General features: G+C 38.6%; 1 protein-coding gene and 1 pseudogene across 11 annotated transcripts in view; one reads left to right on the forward strand and one right to left on the reverse strand.

Annotated features, from left to right (window-relative positions):
* Magi2 (membrane associated guanylate kinase, WW and PDZ domain containing 2) overlaps positions 1 to 19,009 on the reverse strand; it is a 1,487,762-nt gene that overhangs the window by 1,088,058 nt on the left and 380,695 nt on the right.
* The window catches only part of Lmnb2-ps1 (lamin B2, pseudogene 1), a 118,091-nt pseudogene continuing 111,205 nt past the window's right edge, over positions 12,124 to 19,009 (forward strand).

Consider the following 19,009-nt stretch of genomic DNA (forward strand, 5'->3'; position numbering starts at 1 on the left):
GTTTCCATGTGGAGAGGTTTAATGAGAGAAAAAGAGTAGAGGCGAGGAAAGGAGCCTGGCCATGGGCACGTGGGACAGGGGAAGGGGGCAAGAACAGCGAAGAACAAAGAGCAAGAGAAGGTAAGAGCGAAGGAAGAGAAGGTAAGAGAGGGAGGAGGGGGCAAGCAGCCCCTTATATAGTGTCAGGTACAGCTGGCTGTTGCTAGGTGACTGTGGGGCGGAGCATACCTGGCTGCGGCCAGGTAGCTGTGGGGCTGGAGTTTAGACAAAATACCAACAGGCCTTTCGCCTGATTCCTGGGCACTAGGCCTCTGTCACTAGCTGCAGCCCTCCATAGATTTGTGGCATCAGTCATGTAAGGGGGCAAGGCCCCAAGTCCCTCCTCTGATAGAGGATGCAGGTCACATAGGTTCAAGACATCTCCATTTTAATGAGGTAGCTAAAGGCCCGGAGGCTTAGCCACTGACTGGGAAAAGGGGTAACATTTGAAATGTAAATAAACAAAATATCCAAAAAGAATCATTTCTTCTGTTTACGTTGTCTGGCAACTCCCTCCTTTCTAACGTAATTCTCTTAGAACTTAGTGGCTCTCCCACTGCACTAAGGAATAAAAGAAAGCAAGACCCCCTCAAAGAAAACGAATATCTTAATAGTCTATTAACTATCACCCTAAGCATCACATTTTTTTGAGGGTCTGTTTTGGATGCAACCACGTTCCACTTGAGGGAGAAAGCTTGGGTTGGCAGGATTTCAACCGCTGCTGTTTATTATCTCTGAAACTCAACTGAACAAAAGGAAATAATTATGCTGTTATTAATGTCTTATGTGGTATTAATGACTTCCTATTAATAGTTACAGTAATAGGAAATGGCCCTGAAAAGCCGTGAGATTTAATGATTTATATATAGCATGGTATTAATTTAAAGATTCTTGTTTATATTTCTCTTTAGGAAAAATATGTTTTAACAGTCTTAAAAACTAAAGTTAGGCAAACTTTTTCTGCCACAGGCTAAACAATGAGTATTTCAAATCTAGCCTCTATTGCAGTTACTGAATTCTGCATTGTCCCAGGCATAATTGAGTGGGCACGAATTAATCTAACACAATTTAACTATAATGTTGAATTGAACCGAAGGTAGCATGTCAGAGAATCATCACCTCACTGAATATTGTTCTTTTGAAAGTTTTAAGCACCTGAACAACAAAAGTGATGCTCAGAAAAAAATGACACTGAACTGGTGGACAACAGAGAAATAGGTTGGGTTTGACTTGGGAGCCATGGCTTGCTGAACCTCTTGTCACACACAGAACTGATACATGCGATCAGCACACTAATCAAGTGGGGGAGAAACGCACATTTATGATTCATTGTGACACATGAAATTTTACAAAATTTTATTATATATTTGTCTATAAAATCCAACAGATAATAATTTCATAATGCATTAATAAATTTTAGTTCAAGCAAGTACTTGTCATTGGAGCACAGCTAGGCTCTGCTCTATTGAAATCACTAAAACATGTTCTTTTGTGGAACATGTAACAGATACACCGCATCTGTCACCAGTCTGAGAGATAAATGTTTTGAACATTTTTAAAGATTTTGAAATTGGAAAACATAATTTACAACAGGAAAAAACAGGTTTGAACGACAGATGAAACCTCTAAAGATGATTATGCTTTAACCATCACCCAACTAAGCCCAGGTAACAGTGAAACGAACCAAGGGGAGAGGAAACACCACCAATGATGTGAAATAACACTTCAGTGTATTAACGAGTGTAGGGAGCCATATTGGATTTGGGCCTAGCCGCTTTTTGACTGCATGGCTCAAAGTGGCTAGGTGACTCTGGGCTGTTTGGCCACAGATATTCACCCCTAAGATGACTGCCATAAGTCTTAAGATTGTTGGACAGAGGCCTCTCCCATGAATTTACGGCACAGGAAGATAACATTCAAGGGATGCCTCAGCTCGAGCAGACACCAGTTGTCTCCTGAGTCAACAGGGTGTCTACCGCCTGACCTCATCCTCTACCACCTGACCTCTTTGCCTCCAGCTATCACTGTGTATATCCTCATCTTCCCCTCCTCTGTGTTTCACAAAGGACACTCCCCCTACCTGAAAGCCTTAAAAGCTATAACGTTCACCCCAATAAACGAGACCTTGACAACAGAACTTTTGCTTGGTCTCCTTCTTCTCTTCACCCCAATTTGGCCCACAGGTAGAAAGCCTCTTAGGGACCCTGAATAACTGGGTCCCCGCTGGCGGGGACAAATGAGTAGTCACAAAATCAGGGCTGTCAGCTTTTGAGTTGCTATGTCTTAGAAACCTACCCTGCTCTTTCCAAATCTCTAGTTTTGCCCAGATGTTTATAAATAGCTTCTGCACTGCTGAAGATAGGAAACAAACCAGATGTTTGTTTGTTTGGTTGGTTGGTTGGTTTTTAATGGAAATATTCAACGCTACTGCTTTCCTATGTAAAGAGTTGGTCATGTCCGCTTTCTGTATGCTTTCTTTCCCAGGGAGAGGGGTGGGGACACCAATAATGCCCAATGTCTCAGATTAGTATTTCACTCTCCCAGCTTTCTGTGGCAATCGTGACCCAATATTTTCACAGCTGCCTTCAATCTATGCAGGAAAAAAAAATTTACTAAACTCAATTTGCCAATCCAGCAAACTTTCATTGCTAAAAGATTGTGTCTCCTTCAGTACAGCATTACCAAGATTATATATTTAATTAAACATCAGACTTTCAAGCTGATACTGATGCCTTCCAGAGAGCAGGGCCTTAAGCAACCAATACAAATACCAGTTTGTTGGAGAACTCCACACAGAGTGGGGATATCTTCCACATTAACAAATTCCTGACTGAATGAGCATTGGCAGAGCTTAGCGTACATGCCAAGGTGAGCTATTTTGTTTGTTTCTTTCCTTTTTTTTCTTTCTCTTTTTCTTTCTGGCCCTCCTTTATATACTAAGATGCTGACACACACATTGGGGCTACCTGGATTTCACATGCACCATGGCACCATTAGATTAGGCAAGTGGAAGGCACAAGGTAAAGATTAACATGAGGAGGAAACTTGTTGAAGCAGGGACATGTATCCTTGATTCTGTGAAAAATGTTGGCAGAAGTTATTCTACCACCATCATACCTGCAACATTTCTCCAGGCTCCTTTTACAGTTTCCAACTTTTTCTGGGTCTTGCTGTCCTAAACCTGGGTTCATTGTGCTCACTATTCTGAATCCTATACAGTGCCATACCATCATAAGATTGTGATAATCTATCTACACATACCTAATTCATTTAACTCCCCTCTATGACTTTTTTCCAGTGAATCTTCTACTTTCTCTTCCACTCTGAACAATAGAAAATCACATGTTTAGCACTTTGGTCTCATATAATAATTCAAAGAATGAAAATCATTGAAACTTTGATATCAGTGCATATCCATGTAACTCATGCCTCCCTTAAACAAACCAATGAATTGTTTGTATAGCCAATCAAAATAATTTCCTCCTATGAGACCACAATAAAAATACTAACTTCACTAAGATGTAAAATGCATTTGTCGATTTTATGAAAGATTGTCTAGTGCTTCACTAATAGGCTATGCACAGGAGCAAAGTATCTATTGTGTGGAAGAAGCGACAAGACGAAAACCATTAGTGCCAAAGTGATCGAATGCAGGAGCACACTGAGGGAGCGCATGTAGTTAAGGGCTCAGAAGGAGCCTTCACTGTTTCACACTTACTCCCACACTTCAGGGGAAACGCAAAGTCTTGATAGTGTAATCCATCTCAACTACAGTATCATCTGTTGAGCACAGCTCCTATGAAAGTGAGTGGATACTTTAGGCAGAGTAAGCGATTAACAACTAACATTAGGATAGAACGATTATAACAATAAACTTCAATTTTGTTAATGTGACTTCTCACTTAAAATACATTTTTTTTGCTGTGTATTTTAAACTATAGTTGAGCGTATTATTCTTTATTTTCCCTTTCAGTGCATAGCTTTGCTTTTGGTATTCAATGGAAATACCTTATTGTTTATGCTTGGCACTTCCAAATTAACAGTGTTAATCTGTAATGAAATAAAATAAATATTACTTGAAATAAAGACTGTGATACCATGCCAAAGATCCGATAATGGAGGCAGGTACTAAGCAGCTGGCATGTAGATAAAACATTGAGAATGGCTATGCTGGGCAAAGGGATTATTCCTATGCAAAAGGAGGTGACATGCAGATGACTACCACAAGATTTTATTGTACATTCAGCATGGCACACGCTTAAAAGTCTATAAATTATTTCACTCCCTCAGCTGACCACAGGCACCTGAAACCAGAGGAATAAAACATGAACCAGCCTATAGATGGACTCAGTGCATCTAAGCAACCATCCTCTTGTTACAGAAATTACAATCATTTCATTCTGTAGCTGGAGGAACCCAGGTATAGAGGCATCAAACAGCTTGGGGAAAGTAATGACCTGGTTAACACAGGGACTGATGCATTGGCCTTCTCGACTGCTTAGGAAAAAACAGAAAACATTCCCTGGGACTTATATCATTTATCCAAGCTATCATTCTTGTTAGAAGCAGAATTTCTACTGTTTGGAGTGCTCTGATGCTTGAGATGATTCACAATGAGAGGAAGATGTGCCAGGAAATGGTGTGCGTGTGTGTGTGTGTGTGTGTGTGTGTGTGTGTGTGTGTGTGTGTGTGTATGTGTGTGTGTAAGATTGTTCTCTTTCTGTACTTATAGTGATGTATCATGTTGCAAAAAGGTATGGCATGTGTTCAGCTGATGGCTTCTAAATAAGCACTTATTTTTCCATTAGAGTAAAGAACATCACACAAACATATAACAACATGTGTCTGCTCTGCATACATATATGTGTGGACGTGTGTATATGTGTGCATAAGAAGCACAGGCAACAAAAGGATGATCAAAATAGGTATCAAATAAAAGTAGAGGGAATTCGATGTGGTCACTGTCTGAAGCTTGCATCTGTAGAAGAGCTGAGTGCTGAAGAGAAGCTGGAATCTAAGGAGGACTCCTCCCCTGAGGCAGAGATGTTTCAGGGACAGCACAGGTAGCAAGGACAAAGAAAGCTTAGACACACGGTAAAGCCTAAAGAAAATTACAAAGCAGCCTGTAAGATACCCCCCTAACGGAACTAATCCTCAACGGAATTCCATCAGTTAATCCTCAATCATCCCCATTGGCGTTTTATGGCCAAGGGATTCCATCAATTAAGCCTCACCCAACCCCATTGTGGTTTTATGACCTAGTCATACCCTGTCCTTAGAGCTCCATGACTAACAGGAGGTAGTCTCATGGCCAGCAGGACCGTCAGAGGCTTTGCACCGCCCACAGAGGTCACCAGAAATAATGTAACCATGATGTAGACCAATGAAGTCAAGGGGCAGAATAGCCCAACAAATCCTCCATGTCCCCCTCGCTATTCTTGTGGCTCTTGTGGTTTTTGTGCTTAAAAGTAGCGTGAATCTGTAGGGCGGGGTTCTTCTCCTTCGGTTCCGTCTGAAGGCTGAAGAACCCCGGCACGCCAGAAATCGAAATTAATAAATCTCTTGCTGATTGCATCGAATCTGGTCTCGGTGGTCTTTGGGGACGAACAGATCTTTGGCGGTGTTCCTTCAGGTCCAACAACATTTACCTAAAGGGCTTTTGGGAACAAACATCTGTCCTCTGGGAGCTAACTTTATCTGTAAACAGTTAATTGGTTGCAGGAGAAAAGCTGATGAGGTTCATCATCATCCCTGACTACTCCTCTCCCAGAAGCAAGAGTTGTGCTTAAGTTTTTGTTATTTTCCCTTTCCTGTCAATCATAGTCTAATTTATAATTCTAAATGGTATGATTTATAAAGTATTTAACAGGCGTGATGCATAAAAAGCCACTTTAATGTTTTCTCTAATTATTTTGTCACTGTTATGGTTGAGCTAAAAAGCATTAATGTAACTAGGGTGTGTGGGTCAGAGTAGGATTAGAAGGACACTACAGGATGCTAAGAAACTGAACTTGAAAATTCCAAAATTGTCAGCAACTTGGGATTTGGGGGTTAGTGGTCTTCTCCCCAAGTAAATTTGTGGCAGTCAAGGAACAATATATTTAGTATATTTCATGGTCAAGTTTTCTCAAATACCTGTTTTGGTGGTTTCAATAGGTATGCCCCCCACAGACTCATGTGTTTGAATGCTTGGCCCATAGGGAGAGGCACTATGTCAGTGCCCACACCGACACGGCACCGAGAACCGGGATTAAAAAATACACACACTCGTGGGTTATTCGTGTTAAGAAAGAATGCCCCTTCTGTAGCTTTATTTTCCGAATATATACCCCAAGTTGACCAGGTGGAAAAATCTAGGAAGCACAGTGGGAAATCCCGGCTAAAGGCCTAGGTAACAAAAGACCGAATACTGAATACATGTATTCAGTATTACTGGGGAGAATTTACTGCGGAGAAATCCAGGAAGACCAGCCTAAAACTCAAAAACAAAAGACTGGGAAGACAAAAGACAGGAGGGAATTGACCCAGGTGTCAGACCCTGACAGACTGTTCCTTTGTTAGGAACAAAAGGCTTCCTCCTGGATCAGCAGGGCTCAGCAGGGGTCAAACCCTACAAGGGACCTAGAAGGGTAAAACACTGCAGGGGGTACCCAGGAGGCTGTGACAGCACTATTTGGAGGTGTGACCTTTTTGGAGGAGGTATGGCCTTGTTGGGCAAGCTACACAAGTGTGACACAAGGTCCCTTTCTGCTGCCTACAGATCAAGATGTAGATCTCTTGGCTCCTCCAGTACCATGTCTACTAGGACACTGCCATGATAATTATGGACTAACTCTCTGAAATGTAAGTCAGCCCCAGTTAAATGTTTTCCTTGATAAGAGTTGTCAATGTCAAGGTGCCTCTTTACGACAATGGAACCCTAAGACAGACATTAGTACCCAGGACTGGGATAGGTCTGACCACGCTTTTGTTTACAAGAGTGTGGATTTTCTGACTTTGGGTTTGGAAAGTAGTGGAATGTTTTAAGTGCTGCTTAATAGGCCCTATTTTGGTGAAGAATGTGGCTGTCTTTTTCCCTTGTTCAACGAGTCTGCCTGAGGGTAAGGTGAAAAGATTGAGGCTAATTGCATGGGCTCCAGATATCTCAAAACAGCTTAGTATAGACGCTGTTCTGCTGTTCATTGTTATGAAGAACATTTTGGTAAAACAGAGCAAGAAGTATAAGAGAAGAAGCTTTACAAGAGAAAAATACAAATTGTGCGGCTCAAAGATTACTGGAGGACCAGGAAGTAGATGAAGCTAAACCCTGCATCCAAGGAGATAAACAGATTAAAGATACTAAATGGAGTTAATAGGCACGGTGACCTTGGAGCAAGATTCCACCCAGGTAAGATTCTATTTTATGAAAAAGAATTAAAGAAAAGCTTAGATCCAGGTTGAGTAGTACATGCCTTGTGCCTTTAATCTAAGCACACAGGAAACAGAGGCATGCAGATCTCTGAGTTCAAGGCCAGCCTGGCCTACAGAAATAGTTTCAGAACAACCAAGCTGTCCCTCAGTGAAGAAAACTATGGAAAACAGAAAGCTGGTGAAGATGCAGTTGGACAGGCAGTCCATGCTCCAGCCTCAACAAGCAGCAGAACTTGGTTGCTTTGGTCACATAGATCTTGCTTTAGAATCAAGGGTAGATTAAAGGGTTTACAGAATCTCCCTCCATGACTAAGGAAAGGTATGTGGCAGGGATAACCCCCCTATGGAGATCCAGAAAGGGAATTGCATAAAGCTGAGAAGCTGTGAAGGTGAAGCCTGGATTGTCTTGGAGACCCGACAAGGTTAGAAATGCCAGGGCGATGGGATACTTGCCAAGTAAGATAACAGAGAGTTGGAGCCAGTCCAAGAGAAATAAATAAATTAAAATAAAAACAAACAAAAATTGAAAATGCTAGTATATTTCCTTTAAGATTTTAAACATATAGTTTAAGAATTTTCATGGTTGCTTGGTTCTTGAACAGTTTTCTTAAGTGTAGTGTTTTAAGGTACCTGCTTTTAAAAATAGATTCTAATATTAAAAGTGGAAAATATTATACCATGAGACAAAGCAAATGTGATCTTTTATTTCTACTTTAATTTTCATTGATTGGTTTATTGGGTTAACCTTCTTTATTTTCCCTGTATCTTCCGCAATTCTTCCTGTTTTGGCTAAAAATGATCTATCATATTCCTTTGTATGAAAGAAATGCTTTATTAAGCATGGCAAGGAGTTTATTTTGAGATCATCTTAATTTCAGAAGATTGGAACTCTTTGCTCCTGGAACCAGTGAGACTTTTGAGTACTTTCTGAACTACCAGAGGCATCGTGATTATATTTACTGGACACACACACACACACACACACACACACACACACACACACACACACAAACACATACAAACACACTGCTGAATTTTACATTCTAGCAATTCAAAGTCTTAATATATAGTTTCTAGCCTCAAGTACCACTGATACAAATAATTGCTTTTATATCACTTTTTAAAATATGACTTTATGTGTACATATTTCTAAGTATAAGATTAAAAGATTTTACTTAAAATATTTTATGTGCAAGACAATTTATATGAAATAGTCCCTAATAGGATATTTGCAAGTAAACATATATAAAATATTTAGTGGGTTTTTCATATTAATGTACATTTTTCACCTACTTGATCTGAGACATTATTTAAGAAGCATAAGAGGTATTAATGGTATATAAGACTTAAAAGGGGCAGATATTAAAGATGAATTAAGGAAACTATTTTTTTTACTTCAGGCTATTTCAGAGCTGCATGTGTAGATAAATAACAACTGAATTTCTCATAAACTTATCTATTTAAACTTATAAACTGAAAAAAGAAAACGGAAAATTAATGAATAAAAGAGAAAAATCATGAATTAGCGTTTGTAAATAATTGTGTCTATGCCATTCCAGAACTTTCTCCTTGTGAATGCAAATGCTTTTATTAAAATGTTATATCATGTATGCTATCTTATAAGCTGATAATTATATTTATAATGGCTCATTAATCTGAAATATCTCTTTCAAGCACTATGTATTATTCTGCTGAATGAGTGTCCTACAGTTTATTTAAACCTTTGGTACAAATTGGAGTTGTTATTGATATTTTATTTTTGCTTTTTAGGTTTATTTGTTCATCCCTTGAACTAGAAATCATAGGCAGAGATTCAATGATAAATCATTACAGAACCGGGTAGTCAACAATAATGAAGATATAAGCATTGGATGTGATATTAGCGTACTGTCAACTTGACAAGATTTGGAATCACCATGAAAACTAATCTGTGACCATGTCTGTAAGACACTTTATAGATTGGGTTGATGGAGTGGCATTACGCTATTCTATGAGCAGAGATGTGAGATGAACGAGGTGAAGAGAGCAAACTGAGCACCACTGCAACATCATATGGTAATCAGTCTCCTTAAAGCTTCGGGCTCCACACCTTCTTAATGATGATGAACTTGTACCCTGGGACTTTCAGCAAAAACAAACCCTTCCCTTTGTTGCTTATGTTAATGTGTTTAGTTATAGCAATGAAAACGGAAATGATGCATTTGGTAAACACAATCAAATAGCCTAGGAAATGATACACAACCACAGACTTAGGCCAACACTGTAGAAGTGTTTCTGTATTATTTTCCTTTGTAAATCCTGAAATAGCTCTCATAACACAAAGAAACAAACAATAGCACCATATTATTTGGCTAGTATAGTGGGAAAAATTCTATGATTATTGTTACTTATATATACATATACAAATTCTAAATCAGATATAACAAATATGTATATAGATATATATATATTATTCATCCTTTATAATTCTATTTTGGTAAGTCACATATGACTATTTGTTTACTACTTTTGAAAACTGATGGCATGATTGTGCTTTACTTATCAATAGTAAGCTCACTTTTGTTATGGTCAGAGCTTGACATTAGATTACATCTATTACATTGTATATAAACTTAGTTGTCTGTACAGTCAAATCTACCATTATTTTTCTCTTGTGCTTAAAAGTCATTTCTAGAACCAAGCTCAGTGGTATAGATCTGTAGCTCCAACACTGGGTGGACTAAAGTAGACTGGGTGAGAATCCCTCCTGGACACAGAGAAAGTCTCAGGGAAGGAGAGTGGAGAAGTGAATGCAGGAGGGGCAGATGGGAGAGAAGGAAGGAGTTATAGAGAAAAGATATTTATGCCCCAATATTATAGTTATATGGTATTTCTTCTGATTCTGTGACATGTCAGTCTTTATTGTATGAAAAGCGAGATAAGAGACCTACTTTAATTTCTTTTAAACATGGTAATTTGTTGATTTAGTAACATTTATTCAATGACTTCCTCTTTCTCAAGAATGAAGTGCTGTTTATCTAATAGCAACTTTGACTTTATATTCTGTTTCATTGACTTTATATCTGCTTATCCAACTACAGTTTTAATTATTGCAACTGAAGTAGATGTTAATAACTGACAAGAAGAATGTTCACTATAGTTTTACATGTTTTTATAATTTGTTCTAAGACAAAAGTGGAAATGGAAATTTGGGAAATGCAACAAACAAAGCAAAAGAATAAATAACTGTTACCCAAGGATAACTGTGGGTAAACGTGAGTGGATGCTTTCCCAGTTGCTGGAGTTGGATGCCATTATTTGGGAATTTTTGTTTGGATTGTGAGTGAGAAATAAGACTTCGTGTTCTATGCAGATGTTGCTATACTTATCCTAAGTTGAAAACATAACTCTGGTCAAAGGAAAAAGTCTCTCCCACAGTTCATGGTGACAGTTCTGGAAAAGTAAAACCACTAATACTAAACAAAGGCCAAACCTATTTCACAGTTTTCCCCTTAGCCAAATACTTAAAAACTATTTAATAAAACTAACGCTTGTTAAAAAATCATATGCGAAATGTATTTTTATTATAAATAAGAAACTTTAAAATAATCTTTATTTTATCACAGAATGGTGTCATTTAAAAACATTTTCACAAGGTGAAATTTTCTTAAGGTTTTAATTATCCGGTTTCTCACAGGATTGGATGGGCTTACGTACTGAAATCAGACTTTAATGATGCCTGTGCTCATGGCAACACCTAACGTCCTGGCCTTACAAATGTAGGGAGCTGAGTTTGACCCTCAGAACCTACAGAGAAGTGTCATCAGTGCTGGGGACAGGGAGACACTTGTTTTCTGGAGTATTTGGTGAGTTTCAGACCAGTGAGAGTCCCTGTTTCAACCAACAAGAAAAAGGGCAAACAGCATCTGAAGGACATCAGAAGTTATCTGCTGAGACACGCTCACAAGCATGGACACATACACATATACCTGCATATGATCTGATCTGAGCCATGTTCTCAAGCATGGGTATACATGGACATACACACACACAAAAGACAGGCACACAATATACACTCACGTACACATGCACACATGTGCACACCAATGATCAATTATGGTCAGGATTTTTATGTAACTAAGATCACTTCTTTCCTTCTCTCAACTCTTAACTGAAATCCATAATGCTCATGGATATAGTTTTGTTCATCGCACAGAAAGGAAGATAGCAATCAGCATTACTGGAGCTTACTAGGTAGGCTCTTGAGCCACCACAGGATCTTTACAAGTTTCCTGTCCTCCCCAGAGATATTTAGAATGATATATATATATACATATATTATTTATTTATTTATTTTTACATTACACTTATGTTACATGTAAAAATGACAAGGTGGGAGATTTTTTTTTTGTAATGTAGATGGCCATAAGTCACACGGTGGGAGTCTTTGGGGGACAACGTTTTCCTCAGTTATCCATGTTGTCCATGGGTATTACTTGATCAACAGTTGAGCTGCTTGGAAGATGCCCAGGGGATTTCTGGTGCGGGTCTGTCTCTGGTGTATGTCTGTTACTGGGTCACAATTGAGGTTTTAACAGCACCTTTCCAATGGTAAATGGGTGTTCTCTGTACACGGGCTGTCTATACATTTCCATATGACTCCCCAGGAAAACCATACTCTATTTGCATTAGAATATGAAGAGCAGTTTTCTGCAAGTGAACCACCTCATGGACTCAGAATTGACTTTGCTAAAGCACATCTCATCTTTGACTATTTTTCCACACTGGGCCCTGAGCAAGGCCCTAGGACCAACAGGTGAGTGAGGTGTAGTTTATGTAGATGTCTTAGACTAGTAGAAGCCAGTAGAAACTGAAAGCAGTGAATCTTAATTCAGCATAGCATAGAAATGAAGTTATTGAAGATTTGTCAAGGAAGAGCGACACAGCAGTCTTCTGAGGGCTGAAAACGTAGCCAATCTGCTTCCATTTCTATGCTGAATGTCTCAACCCCTCTGTACCGTTAACTACAAGCCACATCTCTCTCTGGAAAGCACCACTAAACATACTAACTTTTGCTCTGTTCCATTAGATGCTACTCATGTCTTTTAGCACCTTGCAAGATAAGGTGATCCTTCATGATTAAACTTCGGTTTGCAAATCGTCTTTTCTGGAAGAGTTCTAGTCATGGTTATTGGACAATGAAAGATGTGTTTCGCTTTCTGCCAATTCTTGCACGTCAAGCATCAGATATGGGTGACAGCTGATTTAACACACGGTTCCTCGTGCAGCAGTCTCAGCTGCAGCTGTGTGAGTTCACATTCATCACACATCTCCAAAAACACTTCATTGCTTAGTAAAGCCCTCTGAAGTATAGCACGGAGAAAGCACTGTATAATCGCCAGGAATGTACAGGGTGAACAGGCCCACGTTTAAAGATTAATGATTCCCTTAGCTGTACAGCTGACTTAGGGAATGAAGCTGCCTATTATTTATTAAGTTTTAGCATAGAGCTGCCTGAATGCTCATATTACAGAAACGGGAAAGGGTGAGCTCCCTCGTTTCCTGCTCAGTAGCTGTTTACCTGCACTGTATATGGCTTGGAACTGTGAATCCTAATGAGAACAAATTCACATCTGCTCAAATTATAATTATTGGAAAGTGGCTTACCCACTCTACTGAGTATCTGTAGAAGCATAAAATGTAAACTGATTTTCCCCTGTCGTCCTACAAAGTTCTCAGCTGTCTCTGTCCTACCACCAGCTGTTGTACATCCAGGAATCAAAACTAAGTTTAATGTTGCAGCAGCCAAAATATTAATTATCACATAAGCTAGATACCTATATAAGTGCACCGACCTGAAGTAAACTGCTTTTCTTTTTGAGAAATCATCATTCCTGTGGGTCTGATTCTTACCTTACCATGATACATTACTCATCTATTTTTGTAATGTTGGAAAGTTATTGATCAGAATATCAGAATAATAAGTGCTATAACACATGTTTTGATAACTGAATGACAGAACAAAAGATCTTATTCTAATCACAAATATCACTTATGACTGAATCAGATCATAACATGGAAGAGAAATCATTTCTCTTTAGGTTTAAAAGTAATAAAGGTTCAAGTAGCCCCTGAGACAGTTCTGAATTTAGATAAATAGGTGTGAGAAGGGAAACTGTATCCTGCATAGAGACAGGTGTGCCTTGCTAATGAAAGAGATGCTACTTGTTGGTACTGTCTACTTACAGGTTCAATGTAAGCTTTGATTGCTTTTGAATTTCACATTCTTCTAGCTAGAACTTAAAATGAGCAAATCTATATATTTCCCACCATATTTGAAAACTTATCTCACATGTTTTATGTCTATGTACCAGCAGTTCCCAGGGAGTGCTTTAAAACACAGAAGCCAGCCACCGACTATAGTAAACTGAATCGCTTCTCAAAGTCAGTCATGGCCAGATTGCTATGACTCAGAGGCATGTTCCATTGAAGGAAATGATATGTTTTGTGGATGTAATTAATGAAGACTAAAATAGGATGGCTAGCTTAAATTATACAGGGAGACACAGCTTGAACATGTGAGCTCTTAAGTGCCGGCAGTGTTCTTTGGATGAGGGCAGCAGGGTTGACATAGAAGGGATTGTTGAAGAGGTCAGAGGCACACAAAGGACAGTTCAGGTTTCTGACTTTGAGAAGAAGGAATTTAGGAACCAGGGAATGAAAGAGGATGAAGCCCACAACCAACAGCCACTGAGGATATAGGGACACGGACCTATACACACATGGGAGTGAACTCTGCCAAGAACTGCAGTTCCCCTGGTAGCGTGCAGATTTCAGGCATCTGAGTTCACTCTTGTAAGACTGTCTCCTTGTAAGAATGCATCCTGGAGGGTGATCTTTCATTTGCAAAATGATAGACAATAAACTTGTATCATTATTAGCTGTTAAATTTGTGGTGATGTTTTTTATATAAACAGGGAAACAACATAAATCCAGAATCATAACATTCTTAAATGTACAAGTCATCTGGGAATTCTTGTGTGTATTCTACTTCATAGTCACTTCAATGTATCTGTCACCTGAAACGTAGTTTATACTTCTGTCAAACATGACATTCCCAGTCTGGAAAGTCTTATGAAATTATCAACAAATTCTTTTGTTTGTAAATGTGCACATTTTTAGCATGTGTGTGTATGTATGTGTGTGCACATGAATGTGGGTGTATATGTGTGTTTACTTTCATGCATGTGTGTGTAAGTCAGGGTTTAACCTTAGGTGTTGCTCCACAGGAACCAGCTACTTTATATTTTGAGACAGTGTATCTCACTGGGACCTGAATTTCACTGAGTAAGAATGTGGGTCACCAAAAGATCCTAGGAATATGTAATCTGTCTCCACAGCAGTGATTTTAGCACCGTGTCAACATGCCTAACTTTTTACACAGCAACTACAGAATCAAGTCGCCACCTCATGCTTGTGTGAAAAGTACATTACTTACTGGGCTGTCTCCTGTTTATCCCTCCTCAACACATTCATTATGAAACTGTATAGAATTAATTTGCATCATGTTCTATTTCCTATCAAAAAGTAACCGTTGATTAGTTGAGCTTGTTGTTTCTGCCCACAGATTCTAATTCTGCGGTTTAAACTTTTTGGAAGAAAAAACCCTTTTAATCTGTTGTGAGAAATAATAAATACTTTACTCTGACTTAAAATATTATGAAAGATAAAAACTTGAAATAACCTAGAAGATTTAAAATTATGTAGTCTTAAGAGAGTAACCAGAGAGGTGTGGATGATCTGCAAGGAATGGAATGGATTGGATGTTTTATTGATGATTGGAAGACAGAGCAAGCACTGGCCATCATCCTTCCACAATCAAAACCTTAAGCTTACCAGTACACTGAGCATTCTCTTTCTCAAAGGCAGATTCAGATCACCAAGCTGATAGGATCTGAGGTTGAATAGCAGGAGTTAATGGGTTACTCTGGAGCAGATCAATGCTAAGCTGACCACCGATTTTCATGGTCTTGATTAAACGATAAGAGACATTCATGGTGAGTTGATTCCTGAAGGTTTCAGTACCTCACTGAAAGGCATGAGGGCTTTGATAAGCTGATGTATGTATGCATTTTCACAGCTGACATCTTTCCTGATGTAAAGCCTAGTTGGATGCCTGATACATTTCCCACTTGTGGTTCGTTCTCCATCTCAGCCCTGATGAATGCATGCTTTGGGCATGTGTATTAAAGCTTCCAGTTATGTTTTGCCTGAAGGTTTCATTGTATGAGCAACGGATATGCATTGCTCATCCATGCTGTACTTATTTTGTCTAAATTCATTATTTAAGTGCAAAATTCTTCTGAGAATTCTCTTGCCAAACTGGCTTTACTATTTATCTCACAAATTCTCTGGCATAAAATGGCAAGCAATGAAATAAACTAAGATGTTATAAACTATATATGCATGCATATATGTGAATATATACATGTAATTCGTTGGATGGATTAAGTAGTACATATATATGATAATGTTATGTACTGTAATATATAATATATACAACATGTATGCATATTATATATATTGGTCATATAACTAGTGCCTATCATAACCTCCACATGTTTTCTTGTTTGTGCTTATAGTGAGTAAGAGTTGCAGAGTGATCAGCCACTGGTAGCTGTCACAGGAAGTGCTGTGATTAGCCACTTATCAAGATGTACACCTCCAATCTCTTGATTTGTGAAATGAAGAGCCACTAAGGATTTGTACTTCACATAATCAGTGACAATTCATACATTGTGGTCACAGGAATTTGAGTGTATTGCTGATGCTAATTCTATTTAACTAGAGCATGTTAAATGAGGAAATTGGAAATGTGTGTGCCTGCACTCTCCAGTGAAGGGCTACTATTGTCTGGACCCTACGTAATGCAGAATATGGTATGCATCAAGAATGAATTTACACTAAGAGGTAAACCTCTCCTCTTTAGATAAAGACCGGACCCAATTCTCATTTTAGATATAATTGGTGAGGTGAGAATGTATTCCTATTGCTCAAATTGAGATGTCTGATCAATCTAAATCAAAAAAGAACAGCAATTATTTGGGGGAAATTTTTTCTCTAGTGAACTTGTGATCAGAACAGAATCCCTTCATTTAAAAATGTTTTTTGTCATGCATATATAAAATACAATATATCTGAATTGCTGAAAACTCACTTTAGCTTACCGCCATCTTTCCAAGTTCTAACACTTGATGCCATTGTTCATCTCCTTCCTCTCTGACTACTGGCCTCGTTAGGCTCTGCCCAGCGTGACAGAGAGAGTGCTTCAGCACTGACTCTTTTCTTTCTTACTCTTCTAAGTAGCATACTATGCATGTTCTACTACATGTTCTACATTGAAACAATCAAACGTGTTTGGGCATTAAAACTATGAAGTACTACATAAAGTGAAGGAGCAACTGTTCTATGGTGGAATTCAGCTGGAACTCAAGAATGGGAAACAGTGAGTATCCAAGGACAGAGCTAGACTATCACTCACATGTGAGGACGATTTGATTTTATATGTTCATTCTGCTTTTTCCATTGTGAAGAGCAATTTGATAGAAAAAAATAAAGGCCAAATAGAAGTCAACTTTCCAATTTCTTTGTCAATCTGCTACCCTTGTACAATCTTCCTGGCATGGGAGACCTAGCTTGACACAGCAGGCTCACCAGGCTCTAAACATAGCGCAAAATCTGATTTCGGAATCTGAGTTTATTTCACAATCTTTAGCATTTTTGTCATTTTCATCTTGACTCTATTGAAAATAGTCCCTTTGAGCACATAATACAAACTTCCCTTTTGACCATAACATGACTTATGAGCAAATACCATTTATTTCAGTGCTGACTACTCCTATTTTAAATTGTGGTTCTTTCAGAGGATATGCTTATAGAATAATTTATTTGTTTTTCTCAATTGTTTTGACAACTTGACTCCTTAAAATCTAAGTGCAGATACTATGTAATCTCTTGCTTTTATAGTTTGTAAAAAAAAAAAAAGCTGTACATACTTTATTGTCCAGAATGTAGAGGCATGCAAATATTAGTATTGTACATTCCTAACCAGAGAACAGTAAAATCAGCTGAACCATTGGTGAGGTGGCCTAGAGTTAGGAACAGTATGCTTAGTATATCTCAGGACACCCCGGAGACTAGAGAAAAGACTCAGGAAACTTCTTAATGTAACCAGAGTTAGAGAGAACAGTGTCCTTGCGAGAAGGCAAGACAGGTAAACTCGGGGACTGGTAAAACCAAGCTTTCCAAAGAGTAGGGCATTAAAACTGTGTTCTGTCCAAAATGATGAGAAACTTGGGTGTGAACACTGTGCTCCACCTCTCTGTGCCAAACAAGGAAGCGATTATGAACTTCAATAAACTTCATTCCCTTACTGTTTGAGTGAACTTCATTGTCAGTTAAAAGCTGTTTTTTTTTTTTAAAGATTTATTTATTTATTATATATAAGTGCACTGTAGCTGTCTTCAGATACACCAGAAGAGGGCATCAGATCTCTTTACAGATGGTTGTGAGCCACCATGTGGTTGCTGGGAATTGAACTCATGACCTCTGGAAGAGCAGTCGGGTGCTCTTAACCGCTGAGCCATCTCTCCAGCCCTAAAAGCTGTTTTATATGACCCAAGACTCAGGATAGGTGACTGAGGTAAGATGTAGTTACTTGGATTTAGTTTCACAAGATCACCTTTTAGCTAGCTTTGGGACAGGAAGGGATAGGTAACTGTGTATATTACGATCAGTGCATTTTAAGGCTCCATGTTGCTCTTTTGGTACATTTTTGATGTAATTTAATTTACTATTAGCAAACAAAGTAAGAGGCCTAGCCATGACATTTTGACAATACATAGCTTAGGTTTATCCCTACCCTCCTTTAGTTGATACTCTGTTATTCATCTTCATCGTTTTGCCTGCCTGGTCCCTACTTTCCCCTCTATGACTAGGTTTGTAATTCTGCCTTCTCATTGTGTGTGTTCTCCTACCCTCCCCACCACACGTCAGCCTCCTCCCAGTGCCAATTTCCAAGCCTTTATGAACAACCACTTCCATATCATACAGGAGATAGAAGCAAGGGTACAGTTGAAACAATGAATATTTGGTTTGTCTTTCTGGATCTCAGTTAACCTCGCATAATATATTTCTCAGTTCTCTCTCTTTTCCTACAAATTTCTTGAATGTGCCTTTTCTGAAGACTAAATAAAATTCTATTGTTTTTATAAACCATATTTTCATCACACATTAATTTATTAATGGACATCTAGACTAATTCCATTTCTTTGATAGTAAGAGTAGAGTAGCAATAAATATCAATGAATAGGAATCTAGGTGATAGCATATAGATACACTTGGGAATATAAAGAAGAGTGGAACAGTGGATTGTATAGGAGTTCGATTTTTAGTTAGTTTTGTTTTGTTTGAGAAACTTCTGCACTCTTGTCCATAGTGGCTCCATCAGCACTGACAGTTTAAAGTCTGTTAATGCTAGTGTTGCAGTGTTTAAGCTTCTTAAGACTCTGTCTCCTTTCCC

Source organism: Rattus norvegicus, chromosome 4 (assembly GCF_021556685.1).
Source record: "Rattus norvegicus strain SHRSP/BbbUtx chromosome 4, alternate assembly SHRSP_T2T, whole genome shotgun sequence".
Taxonomy (NCBI): Eukaryota; Metazoa; Chordata; class Mammalia; order Rodentia; family Muridae; genus Rattus; species Rattus norvegicus.